The sequence below is a fragment of the Hibiscus syriacus genome, unplaced genomic scaffold (genome assembly GCF_006381635.1).
Source record: "Hibiscus syriacus cultivar Baekdansim isolate YM2019G1 unplaced genomic scaffold, ASM638163v2 tig00002725_pilon, whole genome shotgun sequence".
Classification (NCBI taxonomy): Eukaryota; Viridiplantae; Streptophyta; class Magnoliopsida; order Malvales; family Malvaceae; genus Hibiscus; species Hibiscus syriacus.
In genome coordinates, this window is record NW_024061940.1 from 7,468 (window position 1) to 13,429 (window position 5,962).

At 31.3% G+C, this 5,962-nt stretch overlaps 1 pseudogene; it reads right to left on the reverse strand.

Annotated features, from left to right (window-relative positions):
* Positions 1 to 1,592: 1,592 nt before the first annotated feature.
* LOC120148741 lies at positions 1,593 to 4,733 on the reverse strand (annotated as a pseudogene).
* Positions 4,734 to 5,962: the final 1,229 nt, after the last annotated feature.

Consider the following 5,962-nt stretch of genomic DNA (forward strand, 5'->3'; position numbering starts at 1 on the left):
TAAACACCTCAATTTAACAAAAAATAATTTAGGTGCCAAAAATGTTGTAATTTGGGCATTTATTTTTATATTAAGTCATAATTTTATGTATTAAATAGAAATTTTGTGTATTTTATTATTAAGATTTTGATGTCTATTAGGGTTATTGTTTTATACAGGAACGAATGTATAGAGAGAGTGAGAGGGACTATTGTCCCTCCCAGAATTTTTGGTCTAATAGTATTTTAGGTTCTTATTAGTTAAACTTAGGTAAAATTATACTTTTGTTTCATCCGAAATTTTAGATTAAATATGTAATAAATTCAAATTATTTTAAACTTAGGTACCAGTCGGCACTCAAAATATTTGATTCTAGCTTTGTCCCGGATTTTATATATGATATTTATTCTTTTTGTCTACGAATATAGAATTTAGAGAAAACTTTCTAGACCATTATTATCGAGAAAATAATACATATTTCTATCCTTATCTTCATATTTCTTTTTTTTTTTCTTATTGCTTTGTTCTTTTTATTTCATAACATTTTATTAACATGACTTGAAAAGAAATAGTTTATTTATATTGAAGATCAAATCATCTATGATTCTTCAATTAAGATCTTTCACGATAAAGATTGAATTTCCAACCATACCAACATACCACAATTTCGTATGAGTATATTTCATACAATTTTTTTATATGTTAGTGCATTCTATTTTTTATTTAAACAACAATAGTTTATTTTAGTTAGATTACATGTTAGTGTTTGATTGAAATCTTATATATTAGTATTTGAAAATATTATAATAGTTATTGATGGTATAATGTTGATTGAAAAATATATATAGAAATAAAATATTAATAATAAAAAAAATTGAAATTGAATTGAAAAAAAATATACGAAACAAATACAGATGATATAAGGAGACGATTAAGAATTATTTAATAATAACAACAACAAAAATAATAATAAACACTAGTAGAAAAAACTCTTTTAATGACGCGCATTGCGCGTCATCTATGGGTGCGGATGACACACATTTGCCTGTCGTTGAAGCCACCGACATGAATTTAAGATGACGCGCAACTGTGCGTCATAAATTTATGACACGCATTTATGACGCACATTTATGACGCGCATTTATGAAGTTCATTGAGCGTCATTGAATCCCCCGTCATAAATTAAAATGACACACATTTGTGTGTCATAAATTTATGACACGCATGTATGACTTACATTGCGTGTCATTGAAGCACACGTCATTAAAATAGATGACACACATTCGTGTGTCGTGATTGTATTTCGTAAATTATTGTTATATATATATATATTGTAGATTGACAAATAATCAAACAAACTCACATTTAATGCCTCATAATACTAAATATATATATCATATTATATATAAGCAATCCATTTGCATACAATATATTCACATTAAGTTACAAACATAATATCCATCACCTATGGCTATTTGAAAACAAAAAACCAAGCATGTTCTTAGATTATCACAAGAAGATACTAAATAATTATAAGATCTTAGATTCAACTCCTCTAGCTTCTTCTGCAATTTTGAAGTTGCTTCTTCAGAGTCGAGAACTCTTGAAACAGGCTACGAATGAGCATTGGCTTCAACTGAACTAGTACGAACATCAGATGCACCAGATGTTCCCGAACCCTTCCCAAAATTAGAGCTGATCACCTTTGGTTTCCACTCCTTATTTGAACCAACTGCTGATAACATATAGGAATTAATACTTTTCATATATTAATCAAGCATCAACTATCTTCAGGTGAGAACATAAAGTAGACCAAACATTTTTAAAGAGAAAACATTTTCATTTATGATTATCAAGTCATCACTCATCACTAAGTAATATGAAAAGAACAAAAAATCAAGTAAATTTGTGGTAAAGGTATCTTAAGCTTTAAAAGCTTTACTTTTCATTTCTCACAGTTACACTGTTATTTAATGGGATATGTCTATTTACATATGGGTAATTCACCCATCCTTCTCGGTTATAATGATGATTTTCATTCAAACTTGCTACTGAATTCTATTTCGCTCAGAGGAAAAGGTGATTGATATTCATTTACCAAAATTAATTATAGATTCCAATGATTATAAGGAGTAACATAGTGGGTCTGAACTCTGAACATCCTTAATCAATCAAACAAAGGAGGGCATTCAACTAAACTTTCCTGGTCTAAGTGAATTTAGATAAATCCCATCTCTAACAAATAACGCATATCTTGATATCTAGGTTAGATCGAGACAACTTAAGCATCCATGTACAATCCAGCAAAAGCCAAACAGCTTTTTTTTTGGTGTATCTGAAGGATTATAGCACAAAATCCACAATGTTTCTCTGGATTTACCCAATTAAGCCATAAAACCAATAAAACACCATCTAAGTTTCATCAGCAATTACCAATATATAGAAAAGTTACAAAACAACATTGATTTGGAAACTGAAAAGTTAAATAATAATCCATTCTACTTGCAGGTTTCTTTGATTTGGATCCAATAAATATGTTATTGGCATGCTTATCGGCATGCTTAATTCACAACTTCTAAACGGGAAATATAGTACAACTCAAATACCCACCTTGGCACATAGAACTCCAATTACAATCCCTCTAAGGTGGGAAAGACGGACAATAATGCATAAAGTATGGAAACAGGAATTACTCAATTGCACTGATTTAGCAAATTAGATTACTAAATTACATACCGATCAGCTGGTAACCACAAAAGTCACATATAAGTTAAATGTCCTCGGGAATAGACTATTAATAGTAATTTAACTTAGAAATAGGCTTGCGATGCTATATGCATGAAAAATAGAATACACAAAGGATATCATAAAGGTAAAAACAAGAAATTCATATATCAGTTAAAAACATAGCAATAGAGCCCCAAACAAAGGGAACTAATTAACAACACAAAAAATATTAGGAATAAAAGACATATTGACAGTGGAACTTACATTTTATTAAAGAATGTTTCCAATAATACTGAGAATTAAGCTTATTGATTACAAATAATAATGCATTAATGCTTACCTTTGGGACAGGAACTTCCCATGTTGCCACTGCCTTCAAGTCTAAAAATAAAATTAACAACCAAAAAATTCAATGAGAATAGACTCTAACCAATTGACTAGAGAACCATTGACTAATAAAAACTAACATACCATGGTTGCAAAAGTCAATGCCAGGGAGAAGACCCTCCACACAGACAATTTCTTCTTGTTTCGATGTGGAAGTTGCTCCATTGACTTTGTTATCATTCTCATGACCCTCAAATCCTTATATAAACCCAAAATAAATAAAAATATTTACCTCAGCTCCATGTTAATAGAGTAAACTTTCACCTGTGAAAGCAAATAAGAGGAAAGATCCAAGCACAAAAGTGGTAAAAACTAAAGTGTAACCTCACTTTTTCCATCAATTTCATTAACAGGCTCTCCACTTAGTCCACTATGACTGATGGTCACCTCAGAACTTCTTTCAATTGGACAGGTTGTCTCAGTATCTTCTTGAATTTGGGGAAATACATAAGAATGTGGAAGAGGAAGGTTCAGAGCACGAGAACAAAATATAGAATTCGCCCTAGCATTACAGAAATCATGCAGTATTAACCACCAAAGTTTGAAGTGCAAGGAATGTCATCATATCATAGTCAATCTCCTTCATTGTCCCCACCCACCCTATTTTGTGAGAGAATAAGAAAGAGTTCATTTTGAGAAGATCCCTACCAAAGGAAATCTTCAAAGCAGACCTCACTGCAAAAGAAGCATTAACAACAATTCATAATTGGGAAAAAGGAAAATAAACACACTTGATTCCTACTTTATTCGATGTAATTAACGCCGCCTTTCTAAAACTCCATCAAGAGCAAGAAGTTTCTTCACCAAACCCTTCACTTTATCTTCGTACACAGAAATCAAATCCTTTTTCTATAAAACAATTACACTAACTTTCATCATCATGGGTAGTCAAATTACATGCATTTCATCTTCAAGAGAAACGTTAAACTATATGCTTATATTTACCCATAACTGAGTTGCTCTATACAAGATTGTTCCTCTCAATTCCAGCATCTCATCATCGGTAAACCATAACAGATTCCCAAAAGTGGTGGGAAGCATATCAAGATACCTGAACCAGTCTTTAAATCCACATAAATAATAAATAAAAGAAAACTAAAAGAAAATAATCAAATATTTTAAGTACATACGGTTTCCACTAAGAATTCTTTCGGAGACGTTCCACAGTAAGAAATAAAATCATTATAAACCTATCATCAACTTCTCCTTCTTGAAACATCGCTCTACACTCTGCTCCAATTAAAGGATCTTGCAGTACTCTCATTGAAATTATTGCTAAATCCAATGGAACCACAAGAAGAACCCCTGCCCAGTTTTTTCCCCATAAAACTAATTAACCCAATAATAACCAATTAAATAAAAATAGTTTTTTCAACTTTTCTTTAAAAGGGTTTTTATAGCTGACCATCTTTGGGGGAATCATTAGAGGAATAAATACCGAAGCCTTTAGTGGATTCGCAATACTTGATATTGCAGCCGCGAAATTGAGCTTCGTTCACCTGAATCAAAACCGTTGTTTGTTGAACGAGAGGGAATTGAAATGTAAAGTGTTGGAGTAAAATTAAGTTCAGGGATTTGGAGAAGTGAACCTGAAGCCATTGAAGGAAGAGGTCAAGTTTTGTTTCCTCTGTACGCGCCATTATCGAGAGTGATCATCACTTGCCTCAAGTTTGACGATAATGCACTGAGATTTAATAAGGGCTTTATCGTCACCAGTCGACGTCGGCGCTGGAACTCAAAGCTGGGGAGTGGTATATGGTAGACCTGTCCAAATTAGTGATTTTTGGTACCAAAATAAGTATACACTCTAGCCTAACAAGAAGAACAAAATCGGGATGAAAAGTAGGAGAGAAAATGGGAGAATGAAAGGAGTGTAAAACATTAGGCGTGAGCTGATTATGAGGGGAAGAAGCGGGAAATGATGAAAATAATGGGGGGAAATTAAAAGACGACTTTTACAGATGACACACAATTAAAAAGTGTACTCCGTGTTTTTGCAAATTTTTTGGATTATGACTATTAAATATGACACACATTATTGTAAGTCATAAATCGTTCAGATTTTAAAAACATGACATTTTTTTATGACACACATGTTTTGCAAGTCATAAATTAGCGTGTGTCATTAAAGGTATATTTTATTGTAGTGAAACAAAAATTATAAACAAAAAGAGCTAGGGCGTGAAGCCTTTTTTGTAAGTCCAAATGCGTGTTTAATAAGAAAACAAAATATTATGATGTTATTAAATTTTCTAGATTTTCAATTTATTCAATTTAATTCATGTGATTCTTATTTAATTTTAAATATTTTCTATTATTTAATCTATAAGCATCTTTTAATTATTAATAATAATTATAATTATAATTATACTAGTAAGGTAAAAAGATATTAATTTGATTAATAATATTGTGATTAGTCGATTTATATATAATCACATTCAATCCTGAAATATGCATGTTGGGAGTGTGTGTGCGTATAATTATCCTATATATGATACTTACCCATTAGTTTTTGTTGTTATTCTTCTAATTGATTTGTCATCTGATAATGACTCAATGATAATTCTTCAATTGATTACGATATATTTGATAATCATATTTTTTTATTAATTTGGGATAAGTATAAGATAATATTGTTCAAAGATAATTCTCAACCATTTGACATTGAACGCTCACACACCCCTGACATTCACGGTGCTCAAATCCAGGACCTCAAGGGATAACAACAATTCATTCACTATCGAGATCGCTTGGTTCGTCCATATTAAATAATATGCCTTCAATTAGGGGGTATTTATAATCGAGTACCTAGAATTTCATGTACTTGAGATGTCGAGTTTCCAGTTCTTTGGATAGTATATTTGTTGGC